General features: G+C 46.5%; 1 pseudogene; it reads right to left on the minus strand.

Annotated features, from left to right (window-relative positions):
• LOC124010735 overlaps positions 1–25000 on the minus strand; it is a 41518-nt pseudogene that overhangs the window by 15456 nt on the left and 1062 nt on the right.

The following is a 25000-nucleotide window of genomic DNA, read 5'->3' on the forward strand; positions in this document are numbered from 1 at the left end:
GCAAACATTGCTCTCAAGAGAAGACAGGCTATGTGCTCACTGCTCACAAAATGAGGTGGAAACTGAGCTGCACTTCCTAACCTCCTGCCCAATGTATGACCGACCATATTAGAGACACATATTTCCCTCAGATTACACAGATCCACAAAGAATTTGAAAACAAATCCAATTTTGATAAACTCCCATATCTACTGGGTGAAATACCACAGTGTGACATCACAGCAGCGAGATTTGTGACCTGTTGCCACATGAAAAGGGCAACCAGTGAAGAACAAACACCATTGTAAATACAACCCATATTTATGCTTATTTATTTTCCCTTTTGTACTTTAACTATTTGCACATCGTTACAACACTGTATATATACATAATATAACATTTAAAATGTCTTTATTCTTTTGGAGAGAGAGAGAGAGAGAGAGAGAGAGGGGGGTAGAGCAGAGGGATAAAGAGTAGGAACAGAAGAACAGAGGAGGAGGAAGAGGAGGGGGAAAAGGAGGAATACAAGGGCCAACACTAAACAGTTCTATGTTTCCCTGTGTGTTTGGAATGTCTATGTGAGTATGCAAGTACTTGTCATGTGTGCTCCCTCTCCGGCCTCTAGGTCACCAGGCTGCTCATTATGGCGCACACCTGTCACCATCATTACGTGCACCTGCGCGTCATCACTCACCTGGACTCCATCACCTCCCTGATTACCTTCCCTATATCTGTCACTCCCTTTGGTTCCTTCCCCAGGCGTTATGGTTTCTGTTCCAGTGTATAGTCTCTGTGTTGTTCCTGGTTCTGGTTTTATGTTGCGTTTATTTCTTAAAACACTCACTTCCTGAACTTGCTTCCCGACTCTCAGCACACATCGTTATACTCCTACACTGTGTGATTGTTTTAAACACCCATACTGGTGTATTTCGGGGGCAGCCAGCTAGATTCAGCCCGGAATATCATTCTAATAATTTATACACTGCAAATTGACCACAACTAAGCCCAAAAAGAGATTGTTTTTGAAAATAACAATAATTTCATATCTTGATTATATTGAGACACCGTCACTTCGGTCTCTTTTATACCTGGTGGGAATACTTGGGAACAGATTCCCTAAATACATAGATTATTGTATACCTGGTGGGAATACTTGGGAACAGATTCCCTAAATACATAGATTATTTTATACCTGGTGGGAATACTTGGGGACAGATTCCCTAAATACATAGATTATTTTATACCTGGTGGGGACAGATTCCCTAAATACATAGATTATTTTATACCTGGTGGGGATACTTGGGAACAGATTCCCTAAATACATAGATTATTTTATACCTGGTGGGGATACTTGGGAACAGATTCCCTAAATACATAGATTATTTTATACCTGGTGGGGATACTTGGGAACAGATTCCCTAAATACATAGATTATTTTATACCTGGTGGGAATACTTGGGGACAGATTCCCTAAATACATAGATTATTTTATACCTGGTGGGGATAGATTCCCTAAATACATAGATTATTGTATACCTGATGGGGATACTTGGGGACAGATTCCCTAAATACCTAGATTATTTTATACCTGGTGGGGATACTTGGGGACAGATTCCCTAAATACATAGATTATTTTATACCTGGTGGGAATACTTGGGGACAGATTCCCTAAATATATAGATTATTGTATACCTGGTGGGGATACTAGGGAACAGATTCCCTAAATACATAGATTATTTTATACCTGGTGGGAATACTTGGGAACAGATTCCCTAAATACATAGATTATTTTATACCTGGTGGGGATAGATTCCCTAAATACATATATTATTTTATACCTGGTGGGGATACTTGGGGACAGATTCCCTAAATACATAGATTATTGTATACCTGGTGGGAATACTTGGGGACAGATTCCCTAAATACATAGATTATTTTATACCTGGTGGGAATACTTGGGGACAGATTCCCTAAATACATAGATTATTGTATACCTGGTGGGAATACTTGGGGACAGATTCCCTAAATACATAGATTATTTTATAGCTGGTGGGAATACTAGGGGACAGATTCCCTAAATACATAGATTATTTTATACCTGGTGATTTTACGCTCCTTTTGACGCAAAACTAAAATAATAAAATCATAAAATAAAATGTACTATATGGTAATTAATGAGTTGATTTCTAACTGTTACCTGTACAGTGATCTCCCACCGATGGTTGCCAGATTGGAGAAGACACCGAGGTCTGTCATGTTCTCTGGCCAGGACTGGATATTGAGGAACCCTAGAGGAGAAATGGCAACCCACAGACAAACACACACTGATTATAACAACTCATTAAGTTCAATGTCTTTATGTGCTTCTGATGCCGCATGAATGAAGATGACCAAAAGACTAGACTGTCTAGTACAGATGGATGATCTTAATTTGATCACTCTTTTGTTGCTGAGAATTTTCATTCACGGCAGGAAATGCAAAATTGTAGTGTATTCAAGGTTCAAAAAGGATTTAAAAGTTTGTGATTTCCACTTGAAAATGTCAGAATTTATTTGCCCTAACGATAAAACTCCAACAAAAAATGTCCATTCATTATAATCCACATAATCATTTACATTTCCTGTTGCCTGCTGTACCAAACTGGCTCAAATTAAGATCTTACATGTGTAGAACTTTGAAAAGTTTATCAGTGATGAGAAAACTAAATCTGAATGGGAGCATAACAACTGCGTCTTTATTACCCCACAGAGAAGAACTGAATGTTCTCCTATTTGATGAAGGAGGTATTTAGAGGGGGAAGATACACTTTCATTGTTTTTATGTGCTTCTTACAATGATCCCATTTCTTTAAAGGAAATGTATTGGGTAAAGACAATATCCAACTGATTAGCTGAATGAGTTTAACATCACTGGGCATAATATGACTGTTGCATGTGCCTTAATGATTGATAATATTGTGTGTGTGTGTGTGTGTGTGTGTGTGTGTGTGTGTGTGTGTGTGTGTGTGTGTGTGTGTGTGTGTGTGTGTGTGTGTGTGTGTGTGTGTGTGTGTGTGTGTGTGTGTGTGTGTGTGTGTGTGTGTGCCCATTAAAGTGGACAGTATAGGCCCTGCCTTGGAGAGATATTGGTCGTTGCTCTTCCTTATTGCTCTGGTTTTCATTATGAAAATGAAGTTTCACTCCATTAGCTATTTGGCTCAACCGCAAGTCGCAGGGTTTAATATGACAAAGGTTTTACAGATGAGGTATAGCTCATCCCTTTATACAAGTCCTAATGGGCATTATCAGAAGAATAAATACACACACTCCGCACGTACAGTACACACACACAGACACACACACACACCGAGTCTATACATTCCTTCTCTCACTCTCATCCTCAATCTCATATGTTTCCTCCCATGTCTCCCAGCTGCAGCTGAGTGTGTGTGTGTGTGTGTGTGTGTGTGTGTGTGTGTGTGTGTGTGTGTGTGTGTGTGTGTGTGTGTGTGTGTGTGTGTGTGTGTGTGTGTGTGTGTGTGTGTGTGTGTGTGTGTGTGTGTGTGTGTGTCACCTGTGATCTCTCTCACTGTGCGGAACACGTTGAGCCGCTCTGGGTCCAAGGCCCCTATACCATGGTACATATCCCTATGGCCCATCAGAGAGAACAGGAGAGAGAGAGAGAGGAGCGAGAGAGATAGAGAGAGGAGAGGAGAGAGAGGAGAAAGAGAGAGGGAGAGAGAGAGAGGAGAGACAGGAGAGAGAGAGAGGGAGAGAGAGATAGAGAGAGAGGAGCGACAGGAGAGAGAGAGAGAGAGAGAGAGAGAGAGAGAGAGAGAGAGAGAGAGAGAGAGAGAGAGAGAGAGAGAGAGAGAGAGAGAGAGAGAGAGAGAGAGAGAGAGAGAGAGAGACAGGAGACAGAGAGAGGAGCGACAGGAGAGAGAGAGAGGAGAGAGAGGAGAGAGAGAGAGGGACAGAGAGGAGAGAGAGAGAGAGAGAGAGAGAGAGAGAGAGAGGAGAGACAGGAGAGAGAGAGGAGAGAGAGATAGAGAGAGGGAGAGAGGAGAGAGAGGAGAGAGAGAGAGAGGGACAGAGAGGAGAGAGAGGAGAGAGAGGGAGGGAGAGAGAGATAGAGAGAGAGGAGCGAGAGAGAGATAGAGAGAGAGGAGAGAGAGAGAGAGAGAGAGAGAGAGAGAGAGAGAGAGAGGAAGAGCGAGAGGAGAGAGAGGGAGAAAAAGAGAGAGAGAGAGAGTGAGAAAGAGAGAGAGAGAGAGAGAGAGAGAGAGAGAGAGAGAGAGAGAGAGAGAGAGAGAGAGAGAGAGAGAGAGAGAGAGAGAGAGAGAGAGAGAGAAAGGTTGAGAGAGAGATTAAAACAGCTCTCTGCATCCCACTTTAGAATGTGTCTGCATGTGCGTAACATACCAAGGAACCTTTGACCTGACCTATTCCACCTACAGTCTGTGTGAATTAGAGATGGTCCTGTAGTGTCATGTTGCCTGAAGCGAGGGTGTCCCAGGGCAACAAGGCAAGGTCATGGGGTGAAATGAGTTCTGACAATCCCCCCCTGCCTTCTTCCTCTCTTCCTCTGGGGCAGGGCCTGTATGGCTGACGGTAGACCTATGTCTCAGAGTACATTATCCTGGTTGTATTCAGAAGGAGGCCCCCATGCTAGTCGACAGACTACCCTCCCTGGACCCAGCTCCAGACTGCAACACGGTGTGCTTCTCTGTCTTAGTTAACAATGGAGGAGGGGGGCAAGGGGTGGTGGTGAGGGAGGAGGAGGAGGTCAGGGGAGGGGTGGCAAGGGGTGGTGGTGGGGGAGGATGAGGAGGAGGTCAGGGGGGGCAAGGGGTGGTGGTGGGGGAGGGGGGAGGGGAGGTCAGGGTAGGGTAGGGGGGCAAGGGGTGGTGGTGGGGGGGGAGGGGGAGGGGAGGTCAGGGAGGGGTGGGTTAGACCATAACACTACCAGCTGGAGTAAGGTAAAGTAACACTGTATGGCAGACGATGGATTGACCACGTAGAGCCTTGAAGGGCTCATGTCTCTACCATACAACATGCTGTCTCAGGCATCTTGTTACCAGTGTGAGGAACACAAAGACTAAATACATGGTAGTGTGTGATATGATTAAGCAATACAGCCAGAGGAGGTGTGTATATTGGCTAATATACCACGGCTCAGGGCTGTACTGATGTACAAGGCCAAGCAGAGTAGCTGGATACAGCCCTTAGCAGTGGTATATTGGCCCTATACCAACAACTCCAGATGTATCTCATTGCTATAGAAACTGGTTACCAATGTAATTAGAACAGTAAACAAGTATTTTTGAGTCATACCAGTGGTATATTGTCTGAAGGTTGGAATGTCGTTTCAGCCAATCAGCATCTAGGACCCAAACTACTACATTACATTACATTACATTTAAGTCATTTAGCAGACGCTCTTATCCAGAGCGACTTATAATAAACAGTACATACCCTTTGATGCCGGTGATGAGGAAGATGAGGTTGCCGTTGATCTTGGTGCAGTTGACAAACATCTCTATGTTGCTGGCATCCACCGTCTGGGCTGTCTGCAGGCTGCCAGTCCCTATGCCGTCACACACTGGAACACACACACACACACACACGCACCCACGCACCCATGCACCCACGCACCCATGCACCCACGCACACACACACACACACACACACACACACACACACACACACACACACACACACACACACACACACACACACACACACACACACACACACACACACACACACACACACACACACACACACACACACACACACACACACACACACACACACACACAGCATTGACATTTCTGCAACAACATTCCTCTGTCCAAGTCACAAGCTCGTTCCAGTTCCAAAGCTTTACTATCACACATACAGTAGTTCCACTCGTTGTCCTACCAACGACCTTGGCATTTATTCACCAACTAGTTCCCTGGTCAAGGATGGTTGCTCTCTCAAGTATTTTCTTATAGACTCATTATTTGATACATTCAGATTGCTCTGATGACTTGGAAGACTTACAAAAGCATGAGCCAACAGTAGTGTCCTAAATGGCCCTCTATTCCTTATGTAGTGCACTACTTTTGTAGTACGGTACCCACAGGAATCTGGTCAAACGTAGCGCACCACATAGGGCATAGGGTACCATTTGGGCCGTAGCAATCTGAGCCAATTCCCACCGGCTAATGAATTCATTACATTGGTATTAATTACACTTATAGACCGGAAGTAGAGCCAAGTGTTTCTGACAGAGGCCTGACCGGGGTGAGTATGGCTGGCATTAACTGGTGTAACCAATTTTTGATTGTGATTTATACGAGTCATTTCAATACCTGAAATGTTAATTTGTTATCATTTCCCAGAGTTCCTCTGGGCCATCCCTCATTACCCCCCCTGTCCCCCTGACAGTATAATCAAGAGATGTGGAATCGATAGACACACATATCTCTGAGCACTGAGGCTGAGAAACATCATTCATCAGCATTGGGGAGGAGACAGAGAGGGAAGGAGTGGAATATGGGAGGAGACAGAGAGGGAAGGAGTGGAATATGGGAGGAGACAGAGAGGGAAGGGGTGGAATATGGGAGGAGACAGAGAGGGAAGGGGTGGTACAGACATCAGGATTGGTTAGGAGACAGAGAGGTAAGGAGTGGTACAGACATCAGGATTGGTTAGGAGACAGAGAGGGAAGGGGTGGTACAGACATCAGGATTGGTTAGGAGACAGAGAGGGAAGGGGTGGTACAGACATCAGGATTGGTTATGAGACAGAGAGGGAAGGAGTGGTACAGACATCAGGATTGGCTAGGAGACAGAGAGGGAAGGAGTGGTACAGACATCAGGATTGGTTAGGAGACAGAGAGGTAAGGAGTGGTATAGACATCAGGATTGGTTAGGAGACAGAGAGGTAAGGAATGGTACAGACATCAGGATTGGTTATGAGACAGAGAGGGAAGGAGTGGTACAGACATCAGGATTGGTTAGGAGACAGAGAGGGAAGGAGTGGTACAGACATCAGGATTGGTTAGGAGACAGAGAGGGGAGGGGTGGTACAGACATCAGGATTGGTTAGGAGACAGAGAGGGAAGGAGTGGTACAGACATCAGGATTGGTTAGGAGACAGAGAGGGAAGGAGTGGTACAGACATCAGGATTGGTTAGGAGACAGAGAGGGAAGGAGTGGTACAGACATCAGGATTGGTTAGGAGACAGAGAGGGGAGGGGTGGTACAGACATCAGGATTGGTTAGGAGACAGAGAGGTAAGGAGTGGTACAGACATCAGGATTGGTTAGGAGACAGAGAGGGAAGGAGTGGTACAGACATCAGGATTGGTTAGGAGACAGAGAGGTAAGGAATGGTACAGACATCAGGATTGGTTATGAGACAGAGAGGGAAGGAGTGGTACAGACATCAGGATTGGTTAGGAGACAGAGAGGTAAGGAATGGTACAGACATCAGGATTGGTTAGGAGACAGAGAGGGGAGGGGTGGTACAGACATCAGGATTGGTTAGGAGACAGAGAGGGGAGGGGTGGTACAGACATCAGGATTGGTTAGGAGACAGAGAGGGGAGGGGTGGTACAGACATCAGGATTGGTTAGGAGACAGAGAGGGGAGGGGTGGTACAGTGCGCCTCCACAGTCCAGAGCTTTGGACTGTCACGTCCTGACCTGAGATATCTCTGTTTTATTTGTATTTTGCTTAGGTCAGGTGTGACTAGGGTAGGTACGCTAGTTTTGTAATGTCTAGGTTTTTGTATTGTCTAGGTTTTTGGTCTATTGTCTAGGGTTTTGTAGGTCTAGGTTTTGTAGGTCTAGGGTTTTTGTATTTCTATGTTGGCCTGATATGGTTCCCAATCAGAGACAGCTGTTTATCGTTGTCTCTGATTGGGATCATATTTAGGTAGTCATTTCCGTTTGGTGTTTGTGGGATCTGTCTATGTGTAGTTGCCTGTGAGCACTCGTTTGTATAGCTTCACGTTTCGTCTTGTTATTTTGTTAGTTTGTTCAGTGTTCATTCTTTAAATAAATAAGACTGTATGCATACCACGCTGCGCATTGGTCCGATCCTTATAACGAATGTGACAATTATGGGGATACCTTTGGGACAGATGTCATTATGGGGGTACAGTATGTGGGTACCTTTGGGACAGATGTCATTATGGGGGTACATTATGTGGGTACCTTTGGGACAGATGTCATTATGGGGGTACAGTATGTGGGTACCTTTGGGACAGATGTCATTATGGGGGTACAGTATGTGGGTACCTTTGGGACAGATGTCATTATGGGGGTAACTTTGGCACAGATATCATTATGGGGGTACAGTATGTGGGTACCTTTGGGACAGATGTTTTTTTTCACCTTTATTTAACTAGTTAGGCAAGTTGAGAACAAGTTCTCATTTACAATTGCGACCTGGCCAAGATAAAGCAAAGCAGTTCGACAGATACAACGACACAGAGTTACACATGGAGTAAAACAAACATACAGTCAATAATACAGTATAAACAAGTCTATATACAATGTGAGCAAATTAGGTGAGAAGGGAGGTAAAGGCAAAAAAGGCCATGGTGGCAAAGTAAATACAATATAGCAAGTAAAACACTGGAATGGTAGTTTTGCAATGGAAGAATGTGCAAAGTAGAATAAAAATAATGGGGTGCAAAGGAGCAAAATAAATAAATTAATTAAATACAGTTGGGAAAGAGGTAGTTGTTTGGGCCAAATTATAGGTGGCTATGTACAGGTGCAGTAATCTGTAAGATGCTCTGACAGTTGGTGCTTAAAGCTAGTGAGGGGAGATAAGTGTTTCCAGTTTCAGAGATTTTTGTAGTTCGTTCCAGTCATTGGCAGCAGAGAACAGGAAGGAGAGGCGGCCAAAGAAATAATTGGTTTTGGGGGTGACTAGAGAGATATACCTGCTGGAGCTTGTGCTACAGGTGGGAGATGCTATGGTGACCAGCGAGCTGAGATAAGGGGGGACTTTACCTAGCAGGGTCTTGTAGATGACATGGAGCCAGTGGGTTTGGCGATGAGTATGAAGCGAGGGCCAGCCAACGAGAGTGTACAGGTTGCAATGGTGGGTAGTATATGGGGCTTTGGTGACAAAACGGATGGCACTGTGATAGACTGCATCCAGTTTGCTGAGTAGAGTGTTGGAGGCTATTTTGTAAATGACATCACCGAAGTCGAGGATTGGTAGGATGGTCAGTTTTACAAGGGTATGTTTGGCAGCATGAGTGAAGGATGCTTTGTTGCGAAATAGGAAGCCAATTCTAGATTTAACTTTGGATTGGAGATGTTTGATATGGGTCTGAAAGGAGAGTTTACAGTCTAACCAGACACCTAAGTATTTGTAGTTGTCCACGTATTCTAAGTCAGAGCCGTCCAGAGTAGTGATGTTGGACAGGCGGGGGGAGGTGCAGGTAGCGGTCGGTTGAAGAGCATGCATTTAGTTTTACTTGTATTTAAGAGCAATTGGAAGCCACAGAAGGAGTACAGACATCAGGATTGGTTAGGAGACAGAGAGGGAAGGAGTGGTACAGACATCAGGATTGGTTAGGAGACAGAGAGGGAAGGTGGTACAGACAGGAGAGGAGGAAGGGGTGGTACAGACATCAGGATTGGTTAAGAGACAGAAAGGGGAGGGGTGGTACAGACATCAGGATTGGTTAAGAGACAGAGAGGGGAGGGGTGGTACAGACATCAGGATTGGTTAAGAGACAGAGAGGGGAGGGGTGGTACAGACATCAGGATTGGTTAAGAGACAGAGAGGGGAGGGGTGGTACAGACATCAGGATTGGTTAGCAGACAGAGAGGGAAGGGATGGTACAGACATCAGGATTGGTTAAGAGACAGAGAGGGGAGGGGTGGTACAGACATCAGGATTGGTTAGGAGACAGAGAGGGGAGGGGTGGTACAGACATCAGGATTGGTTAGCAGACAGAGAGGGAAGGGGTGGTACAGATGCGCCTCCACAGTCCAGTACGTCCTGTGCCTGCTCCCCACACTCGCCCTGAGGTGCGTGTCTTCAGCCCGGTACCACCAGTGCCGGCACCACGCATCAGGTCTCCAGTGCGCCTCCACAGTCCAGAGCTTTGGACTGTCACGTCCTGACCTGAGATATCTCTGTTTTATTTGTATTTTGCTTAGGTCAGGGTGTGACTAGGGTAGGTACGCTAGTTTTGTAATGTCTAGGGTTTTTGTATTGTCTAGGGTTTTTTGTATTGTCTAGGGTTTTGTAGGTCTAGGGTTTTGTAGGTCTAGGGTTTTGTAGGTCTAGGGGTTTTTGTATTTCTATGTTGGCCTGATATGGTTCCCAATCAGAGACAGCTGTTTATCGTTGTCTCTGATTGGGGATCATATTTAGGTAGTCATTTCCCTTTGGTGTTTGTGGGATCTGTCTATGTGTAGTTGCCTGTCAGCACTCGTTTGTATAGCTTCACGTTTCGGTCGGTTAAAGAGCATGCATTTAGTTTTACTTGTATTTAAGAGCAATTGGAGGCCACGGAAGGAGAGTTGTATGGCATTGAGGCTTGCCTGGAGGGTTGTTAACACAGTGTCCAAAGAAGGGCCGGAAGTATACAGAATGTTGTCGTCTGCGTAGAGGTGGATCAGGGACTCACCAGCAGCAAGAGCGGCCTCATTGATGTATACAGAGAAGAGAGTCGGTCCAAGAATTGAACCCTGTGGCACCCCCATAGAGACTGCCAGAGGTCCGGACAGCAGACCCTCCGATTTGACACACTGAACTCTATCAGAGAAGTAGTTGGTGAACCAGGCGAGGCAATCATTTGAGAAACCAAGGCTGTCGAGTCTGCCGATGAGGATGTGGTGGTTGACAGAGTCGAAAGCCTTGGCCAGATCAATGAATACGGCTGCACAGTAATGTTTCTTATCGATGGCGGTTAAGATATCGTTTAGGACCTTGAGCGTGGCTGAGGTGCACCCATGACCAGCTCTGAAACCAGATTGCATAGCAGAGAAGGTATGGTGAGATTGAAATGGTCGGTAATCTGTTTGTTGACTTGGCTTTCAAGACCTTAGAAAGGCATGGTAGGATAGATATAGGTCTGTAGCAGTTTGGGTCAAGAGTGTCCCCCCTTTGAAGAGGGATGACCGCAGCTGCTATCCAATCTTTGGGAATCTCAGACGACACGAAAGAGAGGTTGAACAGGCTAGTAATAGGGGTGGCAACAATTTCGGCAGATAATTTTAGAAAGAAAGGGTCCAGATTGTCTAGCCCAGCTGATTTGTAGGGTCCAGATTTTTCAGCTCTTTCAGAACATAAGCTGAATGGATTTGGGAGAAGGAGAAATGGGGAAGGCTTGGGGAGTTGCTGTTGGGGGTGCAGTGCTGTTGACCGGGGTAGGAGTAGCCAGGTGGAAAGCATGGCCAGCCGTGGAAAAATGATTATTGAAATTCTCAATTATTGAGGATTTATCAGTGGTGACAGTGTTTCCTATCTTCAGTGCAGTGGGCAGCTGGGAGGAGGTGTTCTTATTCTCCATGGACTTTACATTGTCCCAGAACTTTTTTGAGTTAGTATTGCAGGAAGCAAATTTCTGCTTGAAAAAGCTAGCCTTGGCTTTTCTAACTGCCTGTGTATAACGGTTTCTAGCTTCCCTGAACAGCTGCATATCACGGGGGCTGTTCGATGCTAATGCAGAACGCCATAGGATGTTTTTGTGTTGGTTAAGGGCAGTCAGGTCTGGGGAGAACCAAGGGCTATATCTGTTCCTGGTTCTAAATTTCTTGAATGGGCATGTTTATTTAAGATGGTTAGGAAGGCATTTAAAAAAAATATCCAGGCATCCTCTACTGACGGGATGAGATCAATATCCTTCCAGGATACCCCAGCCAGGTCGATTAGAAAGGCCTGCTCGCTGAAGTGTTTCAGGGAGCGTTTTACAGTGATGAGTGGAGGTCGTTTGACCGCTGACCCATTACGGATGCAGGCAATGAGGCAGTGATCGCTGAGATCTTGTTTGAAGACAGCAGAGGTGTATTTAGAGAGGAAGTTGGTTAGGATGATATCTATGAGGGTGCCCGTGTTTAAGGCTTTGGGGGGGGTAGCTGGTAGGTTCATTGATAATTTGTGAGATTGAGGGCATCAAGTTTAGATTGTAGGATGGCTGGGGTGTTAAGCATGTTCCAGTTTAGGTCGCCTAGCAGCACGAGCTCTGATGATAGATGGGGGGCAATCAGTTCCCATATGGTGTCCAGAGCACAGCTGGGGCAGAGGGTGGTCTATAGCAGGCGGCAACGGTGAGAGACTTGTTTTTAGAGAGGTGGATTTTTAAAAGTAGATGTTCAAATTGTTTGGGTACAGACCTGGATAGTAGGACAGAAGTCTGCATGCTATCTTTGCAGTAGATTGCAACACCGCCCCTTTGGCAGTTCTATCTTGTCTGAAAATGTTGTAATTTGGAATTAAAATTTCAGAATTTTTGGTGGTCTTCCTAAGCCAGGATTCAGACACAGCTAGAACATCCGGGTTGGCAGAGGTGCTAAAGCAGTGAATAGAACAAACTTAGGGAGGAGGCTTCTAATGTTAACATGCATGAAACCAAGGCTACTACGGTTACAGAAGTCATCAAAAGAGAGCGCCTGGGGAAAAGGAATGGAGCTAGGCACTGCAGGGCCTGGATTCACCTCTACATCGCCAGAGGAACATAGGAGGAGGAGAATAAGGGTACGGCTAAAAGCAATAAGAATTGGTCGTCTAGAACATCTGGAACAGAGAGTAAAAGGAGGTTTCTGGGGGCGATAAAATAGCATCAGGTATAATGTACAGACAATGGTGTGGTAGGATGTGAATACAGTGGAGGTAAACCTAGGTATTGAGTGATGAAGAGAGAGATATTGTCTCTAGAAACATCATTGAAACCAGGAGATGTCATTGCATGTGTGGGTGGTGGAACTAATAAATTGGATAAGGTATAGTGAGCAGGACTAGAGGCTCTACAGTGAAATAAGCCAATAAACACTAACCAGAAGAGCAATGGACAAGACATACTGACATTAAGGAGAGGCATCCTTAGTCGAGTGATCAAAAGGGTCCAGTAAGTGGAGTGGTTGGTTTGGGGTCACGGCGATTTAGACAGCTAGCCAGGACATCGGTAGCAAGCTAGCATAGGATGGAGGTCTGTTGTTAGCCACCTCTTGCGTTCCGTCAGTAGATTAGTGGGGTTCCGTGTGGTAGAGGGGATTAGTCCAAATCACACAACAACAAAAAAACAATAGATATAGTTATAGAGGCCCAAGAAGAAACATAATAATAATAAAAATAAATAAATTGTCCAATTGTCTATTCTGAGAGCAGCCGGTAAGACAGCTAACGGTTAGCAGGCCGCAGATGGGCGTTCAGGTAACGTCGTGACGGAGGATCCAGCCGGATCTCCTTCGGGTAGATAACGTCGGCAGTCCAGTTGTGAAGGCCCGGTGGGGGCTCGCGTAGGCAGTAAAACGGGTCCGGATAGGTGACTGCAGCCCAGGAGTGATTGACGGAGCTCAGGAGTGATTGACGGAGCTGGCTAGCTCCGGAGTAATTGATGTTTGCTCCGGAATCGACGAGAGCAGATAGACACACGGATAGCAGCTAGCTAGCTGTGAGATCCGGGAATGAATGTCCAGAGAGCAGATGAAATCCAAGGACATGGAGAGAAAAATTGGTCCGGTATGTTCCGTTCGAGCCCGCTGCGCCCGTACAAAACTGGCGATAGATTTTCGAGCTAAAAGGATAGCTGATGACCACAAACCGTGGTTAGTTGAATACTAACGATTTGCCAGTAAAGAAGCTAACTAGCTTCTGAACTAGCTTCTGATTAGCTTCTGGCTAGCTCCTGGCTAGCTTCTGGTTAGTTTCTGGCTAGCTTCTTGAGTTTCTGGCTAGCTTCTTGCTAGCTTCTTGGAGGATTGCAGATTTGAGGTAAATAATACTTATTTATAAATATAAATTGGTGAGGCGGGTTGCAGGAGAGTGTTTTGAAGATGAGTTGATGGAAAATAAAAAATAAAATGTACGTGAAAAAGTTGTAAATATATATTATATACAGGACACGACAAGACGAGGACAAAAGACGCCTGACAACTGCTATGCCATCTCGGGACATACATGATGTCATTATGGGGGTACAGTATGTGGGTACCTTTGGGACAGATGTCATTATGGGGTACAGTATGTGGGGTGGGACAGATGTCATTATGGGGGTACAGTATGTTTGGGACAGATGTCATTATGGGGGTACAGTATGTGGATACCTTGGGACAGATGACATTATATGTGGGTACCTTTGGGACAGATATCAGTGCAGGGGATGCACATCTTGGTGCGGTTCTCCTCTACTTCCATCTTGTTGCTGGGACAAGCCCTCACACAGGAGCTGTGATCCACCACAAAGTTATCTGGGACACAACACACAGATATAACAACTTTACTCTACACTTTACAGAAACTCTTCCACAGGGCTGTCCTACATGGTTGTCAAACTTTACTCTACACATTACAGAAACTCTTCCACAGGGCTGTCCTACATGGTTGTCTATAACTTTACTCTACACATTACAGAAACTCTTCCACAGGGCTGTCCTACATGGTTGTCTATAACTTTACTCTACACTTTACAGAAACTCTTCCACAGGGCTGTCCTAAATGGTTGTCTATAACTTTACTCTACACATTACAGAAACTCTTCCACAGGGCTGTCATACATGGCTGTCTATAACTTTACTCTACACATTACAGAAACTCTTCCACAGGGCTGTCCTAGATGGTTGTCTATAACTTTACTCTACACATTACAGAAACTCTTCCACATTACAGAAACTCTTCCACAGGGCTGTCCTACATGGTTGTCTATAACTTTACTCTACACATTACAGAAACTCTTCCACAGGGCTGTCCTACATGGTTGTCTATAACTTTACTCTACACATTACAGAAACTCTTCCACAGGGCTGTCCTACATGGTTGTCTATAACTTTACTCTACACATTACAGAAACTCTTCCACAGGGCTGTCCTACATGGTTGTGTGCATGTGTCTGTGTCAGTCCCTGAATTGATTTGTACATCAATAGTTTTGAAGACATTCAGGTTGAAACATTGCACTCAATAAAATGTGGAACATTCATGGTGTGGGTCATGGGTCATGGGTCATGGGTCATGCCAGCGGTATGCATGGTGTGGGTCATGGGTCATGCCAGCGGTATGCATGGTGTGGGTCATGGGTCATGCATGGTGTGGGTCATGGGTCATGGGTCATGCCAGTGTTATGCATGGTGTGGGTCAAGGGTCATGCCAGCATTATGCATGGTGTGGGTCATTGGTCATGCCAGCGTTATGCATGGTGTGGGTCATGGGTCATGCCAGCATTATACATGGTGTGGGTCATGCCAGTGTTATGCATAGTGTGGGTCAAGGGTCATGGGTCATGGGTCATTCCAGTGTTATGCATGGTGTGGGTCATGCCAGTGTTATGCATGGTGTGGGTCATGGGGGCATGGGTCATGCCAGCATCATGCATGGTGTGGGTCATGGATCATTCCAATGTTATGCATGGTGTGGGTCATGGGGCATGGGTCATGCCAGCATCATGCATGGTGTGGGTCATGGGTCATGCCAGTGTTATGCATGGTGTGGGTCATGGGTCATGCCAGTGTTATGCATGGTGTGGGTCAAGGGTCATGGGTCATGGGTCATTCCAGTGTTATGCATGGTGTGGGTCATGCCAGTGTTATGCATGGTGTGGGTCATGGGGCATGGGTCATGCCAGCATCATGCATGGTGTGGGTCATGGGTCATGCCAGTGTTATGCATGGTGTGGGTCATGGGTCATGCCAGTGTTATGCATGGTGTGGGTCAAGAGTCATGCCAGTGTTATGCATGGTGTGGGTCAAGGGTCATGGGTCATGGGTCATGGGTCATTCCAGTGTTATGCATGGTGTGGGTCATGCCAGTGTTATGCATGGTGTGGGTCATGGGGCATGGGTCATGCCAGCATCATGCATGGTGTGGGTCATGGGTCATGCCAGTGTTATGCATAGTGTGGGTCAAGAGTCATGCCAGTGTTATGCATGGTGTGGGTCAAGGGTCATGCCAGCGTTATGCATGGTGTTGGTCAGGTAACCGGTTCTTACGGGGACACTTCTCCACACAGAAGGATCCATAGGTGTACTTGGCCCGTGGGTTGGATTCCAGCTGGAAGGTGGTGGGGTTGTACACAAAGGGCTGGGGGCACTGGGTCACGCACGCCCCGCTGTCGTTGAAGTTGGTGCAGGCCTGGAACGGAAACATTAGGAACACACAGTCTGAGGGTATTGGAGCTTGGGGTAGGACTCAATTGAACCAACCACAGTAATGTACATTGACGTTGTCTTTGTTTAGAAACTACTGTCTGGGAAAACACATCTTATTCTGAAATGTGTAAGCATGTACGTGTTAGAGCAGTCTACCTGGTAGTGGTATGTTTTACAACAGACTACCTTCAACCATATGGGGATTTTACTTCCCAGTGGGATACAGAGCTATTATGTAAACACTACAAGGTGGGTTAGATGGGATTGAGCCCCTGAGGAACACAAGGACACACCACTGTTTACTGTTTACTACATGATCAGTGTTTTTTTAGCCAGGTTTAATCATATTTACAGCCATACTGTAACTGCACCAAAAGCACTCTTATCCTCCAGGCCATACTGTAACTGCACCAAAAGCACTCTATCCTCCAGGCCATACTGTAACTGCACCAAAAACACTCTTATCCTCCAGGTCATACTGTATCTGCAGACAAACCACTCTTATCCTCCAGGTATACTGTATCTGCAGCCAAAACACACTCTTATCCTCCAGGTCATACTGTATCTGTAGCCAAAACACTATTACAGGGTCATACTGTATCTGTAGCCAAAACACTCTCTTATCTCCAGGTCATATCTGCAGCCAAAACACTCTTATCCTCCAGGTCATACTGTATCTGCAGCCAAAACACTCTTATCCTCCAGGTCATACTGTATCTGTAGCCAAACACTCTTATCCTCCAGGTCATACTGTATCTGTAGCCAAAACACTCTTATCCTCCAGGTCATACTGTATCTGCAGCCAAAACATCCTCCAGGTCATACTGTATCTGCAGCCAAAACACTCTTATCCTCCAGGTCATACTGTATCTGCAGCCAAAACACTCTTATCCTCCAGGTCATACTGTATCTGTAGCCAAAACACTCTTATCTGCAGCCAAAACACTCTTATCCTCCAGGTCATACTGTATCTGTAGCCAAAACACTCTATCCTCCAGGTCATTATGCAGCCAAAACACCTTATCCTAGGTCATACTGTAGCCAAACACTATTATCCTCTAGGTCATACTGTACCTGCAGCCAAACCACTAAATGGTGAAATGTTTTTCTCATAAAACTTTGAACTTGTCTGTAGATCAGTGTTTGCGACCTCTAATAGCGACTAGTAATTGAATTGGATAAGGCTCTATACGGTACAACTGTAATATCGCTCTGTTAGTAGAAAACATTCCTTCATTAAATAAACAGACAATGTTAGGGGGTGAAAGGATCATAATTAGAATAATAAATGAGCCATTTGGTTGTTTCATCTGAGGAGGAGTCAGTAGACTACAGTCTATTAAACACACAGAGATGTGTCTTTCAGTAACTGGGAATTAGAGCATTTGTGTGAATTCTGTTGTTGTGTTGGGAGAGTAATGTGTGTGTGAGGGGGTTAACTGTGGATAACTGTGTAGATGTCTGTGTGTATGCGCGGGCATCTGTGTGTTTTGTGTGTGTGTGTCACGTACGAAGCAGTCTGTGTCCTTGGGTCCCCGAGCAGCCCCCAGCACACTCCCTGTGGCAGCAGTCACTGACGTAGGGGCCGAAGCAACGGCCGTCACACTGCTCAGCACACACAGTCTTGGTCACTGTGGAGAGCACAGGGTTTACATTACTGACACAGGTACACACACACACACACACACACACACACACACACACACACACACACACACACACACACACACACACACACACACACACACACACACACACACACACACACACACACACACACACACACACACACACACACACACACACACACACACACACACACACACAATGCACTGCCAGTTATATAGTGTAAGTTATAGCTCTCCATAGAAAATGCCTGATATGGAACGTGGTCCATGATAAATCAATCCCTACACCCCTGTTTAATGACACTGGGTTTATACCCTGTTGAGAAGAGGATACCAACAACACACACACTTCACACAGTGGCATAATAATTCTGGGTTGTCAAAGCCTTGTGTTTAAGTGCTCACTTCCTGTCCTCTGTGTGGGAACATAATGAAGTGGTAGGACTGAAAGCTGTGGAGCTCTTAGCTCTATTATTCTGACTGAGGAACTGCAAAGAAAAGACCAATCACTCTCTATGGTTGTCTATGACGGCTGGAGTTCACCCTGTCATTACACAGAGGAGTGTTACAGTGAAATCCTCAGCTGCTTGAACTCTCTCTGTTTCTCTAGGTCTTTCTCTTTGTTTCTCTATCTGTTTCTCTCTCTGTTTCTCTCTCTGTTTCTCTTTGTTTCTCTCTGTTTCTCTCTCTGTTTCTCTTTGTTTATCTCTCTCTTTTTTTCTCTCTCGTTCTCTCTCTCTCTTTCTGTTTATCTCTCTTTCTGTTTATCTCTCTTTCTGTTTCTCTCTCTGTTTATCTCTCTGTTTATTTCTCTTTCTGTTTCTCTCTCTTTCTCTCTATCTCTTTCTGTTTCTCTCTCTTTCTCTCTCTTTCTGTTTATCTCTCTCTGTTTATATCTCTTTCTATTTCTTCCTCTTTCTCTCTCGTTCTCTCTCTCTCTTTCTGTTTATCTCTCTTTCTGTTTATCTCTCTCTGTTTATCTCTCTTTCTGTTTCTCCCTCTCTCTCTCTTTCTGTTTTCTCTTTCTGTTTCTCTCTTTCTGTTTCTCTCTCTCTTTCTCCCTCTTTCGCTCTCGTTCTCTCTCTCTCTTTCTGTTTGTCTCTCTTTCTGTTCTCTCTCTTTCTCTCTCTTTCTGTTTATCTCTCTGTTTATCTCTCTCATTCTCCCTCTTTCTCTCTCGTTCTCTCTCTCTCTTTCTGTTTATCTCTCTTTCTGTTTCTCTCTCTCTCTCTTTCTCTCTGTCTCTCTCTCTCTTTCTCTCTCTCTTCTGTTTATCTCTCTTTCTCTCTCTCTTTGTTTCTCTGTTTCTCTCTCTGTTTCTTTCTGTTTATCTCTCTTTCGTTCTCTCTCTCTTTGTTTCTCTTTCTGTTTCTCTCTCTGTTTTCTCTCTCTGTTTCTCTCTCGTTTCTCTCTCTGTTTCTCTCTCGTTCTCTCTCTCTCTTTCTGTTTATCTCTCTCTTTCACTCTCTCTCTTTGTTCTCCCTCTCTCTTGCTCTCCCTGACCTTGTGTGTGTGAGTGTAAGTGTGAGTGTAAGTGTGAGTGTGAGTGTGAGTGTAAGTGTGTGTGTGTGTGTGTCTAATACATACAGCTTTGGCACTGGTTGTCCTGATGGCCCCAGCAGCGTCCGTTACAAGAGCGATGACATCGTTTACCTGCGGACCACACACACACACACAAACAAAACATGTCAGATAACCATCCACACAAACACACACACACACACACACACACACACACACACACACACACACACACACACACACACACACACACACACACACACACACACACACACACACACACACACACACACACACACACACACACACACACACACACACACACACACACACACACACACACACACACACACACACACACACACACACACACACACACACACACACACACACACACATCCTCCATCCATCCTGAGTGTGCTCAGTGAGTGGGTGAGTGTGCTCTGAGAGTGGGTGAGTGTGCTCTGAGTGGGTGAGTGTGCTCAGTGAGTGGGTGAGTGTGCTCAGTGAGTGGGTGAGTGTGCTCTGAGAGTGGGTGAGTGTGCTCTGAGAGTGGGTGAGCGTGCTCTGAGAGTGAGTGTGCTCTGAGAGTGGGTGAGTGTACTCTGAGAGTGGGTGAGAGTACTCTGAGAGTGGGTGAGAGTACTCTGAGAGTGGGTGAGTGTGCTCTGAGAGTGGGTGAGTGTACTATGAGAGTGGGTGAGTGTGCTCTGAGAGTGAGTGAGTGTGCTCTGAGAGTGGGTGAGTGTACTCTGAGAGTGGGTGAGTGTACTCTGAGAGTGGGTGAGTGTGCTCTGAGAGTGGGTGAGTGTACTATGAGAGTGGGTGAGTGTGCTCTGAGAGTGGGTGAGTGTACTATGAGAGTGGGTGAGTGTACTATGAGAGTGGGTGAGTGTACTCTGAGAGTGGGTGGGTGTGCTATGAGAGTGGGTGAGTGTGCTATGAGAGTGGGTGAGTGTACTATGAGAGTGGGTGAGTGTACTATGAGAGTGGGTGAGTGTACGATGAGAGTGGGTGAGTGTACTATGAGAGTGGGTGAGTGTACTATGAGAGTGGGTGAGTGTGCTATGAGAGTGGGTGAGTGTACGATGAGAGTGGGTGAGTGTACGATGAGAGTGGGTGAGTGTACTATGAGAGTGGGTGAGTGTACTATGAGAGTGGGTGAGTGTACAATGAGAGTGGGTGAGTGTACGATGAGAGTGGGTGAGTGTACTATGAGAGTGGGTGAGTGTACTATGAGAGTGGGTGAGTGTACGATGAGAGTGGGTGAGTGTACGATGAGAGTGGGTGAGTGTACTATGAGAGTGGGTGAGTGTACGATGAGAGTGGGTGAGTGTACTATGAGAGTGGGTGAGTGTGCGATGAGAGTGGGTGAGTGTACGATGAGAGTGGGTGAGTGTACTATGAGAGTGGGTGAGTGTACTATGAGAGTGGGTGAGTGTACTATGAGAGTGGGTGAGTGTACTCTGAGAGTGTGTGAGTGTGCTCTGAGAGTGGGTGAGTGTACTATGAGAGTGGGTGAGTGTGCTCTGAGAGTGGGTGAGTGTACTATGAGAGTGGGTGAGTGTACTATGAGAGTGGGTGAGTGTACTCTGAGAGTGGGTGGGTGTGCTATGAGAGTGGGTGAGTGTGCTATGAGAGTGGGTGAGTGTACTATGAGAGTGGGTGAGTGTACTATGAGAGTGGGTGAGTGTACTCTGAGAGTGGGTGAGTGTACAATGAGAGTGGGTGAGTGTACTATGAGAGTGGGTGAGTGTACGATGAGAGTGGGTGAGTGTACTATGAGAGTGGGTGAGTGTACTATGAGAGTGGGTGAGTGTACTATGAGAGTGGGTGAGTGTACTATGAGAGTGGGTGAGTGTACGATGAGAGTGGGTGAGTACTATGAGTGGGTGAGTGTACTATGAGAGTGGGTGAGTGTGCTATGAGAGTGGGTGAGTGTACTATGAGAGTGGGTGAGTGTACTATGAGAGTGGGTGAGTGTACGATGAGAGTGGGTGAGTGTACTATGAGAGTGGGTGAGTGTATGAGAGTGGGTGAGTGTACTATGAGAGTGGGTGACGATGAGAGTGGGTGAGTGTACGATGAGAGTGGGTGAGTGTACTATGAGAGTGGGTGAGTGTACTATGAGAGTGGGTGAGTGTACTATGAGAGTGGGTGAGTGTACGATGAGAGTGGGTGAGTGTACTATGAGAGTGGGTGAGTGTGCGATGAGAGTGGGTGAGTGTACGATGAGAGTGGGTGAGTGTACTATGAGAGTGGGTGAGTGTACGATAAGAGTGGGTGAGTGTACTATGAGAGTGGGTGAGTGTACTATGAGAGTGGGTGAGTGTACTATGAGAGAGAGTGTACTATGAGAGTGGGTGAGTGTACTATGAGAGTGGGTGAGTGAGATGAGAGTGGGTGAGTGTACTATGAGAGTGGGTGAGTGTACGATGAGAGTGGGTGAGTGTACTATGAGAGTGGGTGAGTGTACTATGAGAGTGGGTGAGTGTACGATGAGAGTGGGTGAGTGTACTATGAGAGTGGGTGAGTGTACTATGAGAGTGGGTGGGTACAATGAGAGTGAGTGTGATGAGAGTGGGTGAGTGTACTATGAGAGTGGGTGAGTGTACTATGAGAGTGGGTGAGTGTACTGAGTGGGTGAGTGTGCTCTGAGAGTGGGTGAGTGTACTATGAGAGTGGGTGAGTGTGCTCTGAGAGTGGGTGAGTGTACTATGAGAGTGGGTGAGTGTACTATGAGAGTGGGTGAGTGTACTCTGAGAGTGGGTGGTGTGGTATGAGAGTGGGTGAGTGTGCTATGAGAGTGGGTGAGTGTACTATGAGAGTGGGTGAGTGTACTATGAGAGTGGGTGAGTGTACGATGAGAGTGGGTGAGTGTACTATGAGAGTGGGTGAGTGTACTATGAGAGTGGGTGAGTGTACGATGAGAGTGGGTCGCTGTGTGCTATGAGAGTGGGTGAGTGTACTATGAGAGTGGGTGAGTGTACTGAGAGGGTGAGTGTACTATGAGAGTGGGTGAGTGTACTATGAGAGTGGGTGAGTGTGCATGAGAGTGGGTGAGTGTACAGTGGGTGAGTGTACGATGAGAGTGGATGAGTGGGTGAGTGTACTATGAGAGTGGGTGAGTGTACGATGAGAGTGGGTGAGTGTACTATGAGAGTGGGTGAGTGTACGATGAGAGTGGGTGAGTGTATTGATGAGTGGGTGAGTGTACTATGAGAGTGGGTGAGGGCTATGAGAGTGGGTGAGTGTACTATGAGAGTGGGTGAGTGTACTCTGAGAGTGGGTGAGTGTACGATGAGAGTGGGTGAGTGTACTATGAGAGTGGGTGAGTACGATGAGAGTGGGGAGTGTACTATGAGAGTGGGTGAGTGTGCGATGAGAGTGGGTGAGTGCAACGATGAGAGTGGGTGAGTGTACTATGAGAGTGGGTGAGTGTGCGATGAGAGTGGGTGAGTGTACTATGAGAGTGGGTCTGAGAGTGGGCAGTGTACTCATGAGAGTGGGTGAGTGTGCTATGAGATGGTGAGTGTACCTGAGAGTGGGTGAGTGTACTATGAGAGTGGGTGAGTGTACTATGAGAGTGGGTGAGTGTACGATGAGAGTGGGTGAGTGTACTATGAGACTCTACTATGAGAGTGGTGAGTGTACTATGAGAGTGGGTGAGTGTACTATGAGAGTGGGGAGTGTACTATGAGAGTGGGTGAGTGTACCATGAGAGTGGGTCTTCTGTGGGTGAGTGTACTATGAGAGTGGGTCTGTACTTGAGAGTGGGTGAGTGTACCTCTCCCTGAGTGTACTATGAGAGTGGGTTGTGCTCTCTTCTCCGCTGGCTCTCTCTGGGTCTACAGTAAGTATGAGGGACAAGGATCCACTCCCAGTCAAGTCATCTCTCTCAGGCAAAAAGTGGGGACATGACACATAACTTATAGCCCACCGTCAGTGAGCGTGAATGGGTCTGTCATCATCAGGCTTTAATTGACTGTGTGGTAATTACATACTGAAGTGGAGGGCTGGGTGAATGTCACCCTCGGCCCCCCTGCCTGCCTGTGAAATTACCCCGCTCACTCCAAAATTATTATGTTAAATAGCGATCCAATCTGGCAACCTCAAAGAAAGCCTCAATCTGGCAACCTGGGCTCCCATCTGTCCTCTCTCATTTTATGCCAACTCGTATTGTCTTATACTCCCTCTCCTCCATTCTCTTCTGTCCTCTCCTCCTTCCTCTCCTCTGTCTTCTCCTCCCGTCCTCTCCTCTGTCCCCTCTTCCGTCCTCTCCTCCGTCCTCTCCTCCGTCCCCTCCTCCGTCCCTCTCTTATGTCCTCTCTTCTGTCCTCTCCTCTGTCCTCTCATCTGTCCTCTCTTATGTCCTCTCCTCTGTCCTCTCCTCCCCTCCTCCGTCCTCTCTTATGTCCTCTCTTCTGTCCTCTCCTCTGTCCTCTCATCTGTCCTCTTCTGTCTTCTCCCCTGTCCTCTCTTCTCTGTCCTCTCTTCTGTCCTCTCCTCTGTCCTCTCATCTGTCCTCTTCTGTCTTCTCCCCTGTCCTCTCTTCTCTGTCCTCTCTTCTGTCCTCTCCTCTGTACTCTCTTATGTCCTCTCCTCTGTCCTCTCCTCTGTCCTCTCCTCTGTCCTCTCCTCTGTCCTCTCTTATGTCCTCTCCTCTGTCCTCTCCTCTGTCCTCTCTTATGTCCTCTCCTCTGTACTCCCTTCTGTCCTCTCCTCTGTCCTCTCCTCTGTCCTCTCCTCTGTCCTCTCCTCTGTCCTCTCTTCTTCTTCTCACATCTCAAACAGACACCTTGTGGGGAGAATCTACATGCTCACTCGAGCGTTGTGTGACATTTCGTGGTCATACGTGCTGTTTTTAGTGGCCACTGTGACATTCAGTGACATTTTCTACACTGATATTGAATGCATATCATGCCCTCACTTTTCCTTGGCATACAATGCAATCTAGGGAGGGGAAAACAAATTGAAAATGTGGAGAAGGTTTGAGGGAGTGGACTTGGAACTAAAATGGCGGTGTGTTTTGACACACAGTGGCCAGTAGCCAATGGCTGTGTGTTTTGACACACAGTGGCCGGTAGCCAATGGCTGTGTGTTTTGACACACAGTGGCCGGAAGCCAATGGCTGTGTGTTTTGACACACAGTGGCCGGTAGCCAATGGCTGTGTGTTTTGACACACAGTGGCCGGAAGCCAATGGCTGTGTGTTTTGACACACAGTGGCCGGAAGCCAATGGCTGTGTGTTTTGACACACAGTGGCCGGTAGCCAATGGCTGTGTGTTTTGACACACAGTGGACGGTAGCCAATGGCTGTGTGTTTTGACACACAGTGGCCAGTAGCCAATGGCTGTGTGTTTTGACACACAGTGGCCGGTAGCCAATGGCTGTGTGTTTTGACACACAGTGGCCAGTAGCCAATGGCTGTGTGTTTCGACACACAGTGGCCGGTAGCCATATCAGTGTTCTAAACACTTTGATTGGAGCTGGCTGTCAGCTTTAGTGAGCTTTATGTGCAGCTGAGACAGAATCACCATGGGCCTGGCTGCATAGCAACACAACCCA

The sequence above is a fragment of the Oncorhynchus gorbuscha genome, linkage group LG23, assembly GCF_021184085.1.
Source record: "Oncorhynchus gorbuscha isolate QuinsamMale2020 ecotype Even-year linkage group LG23, OgorEven_v1.0, whole genome shotgun sequence".
NCBI lineage: Eukaryota > Metazoa > Chordata > Actinopteri > Salmoniformes > Salmonidae > Oncorhynchus > Oncorhynchus gorbuscha.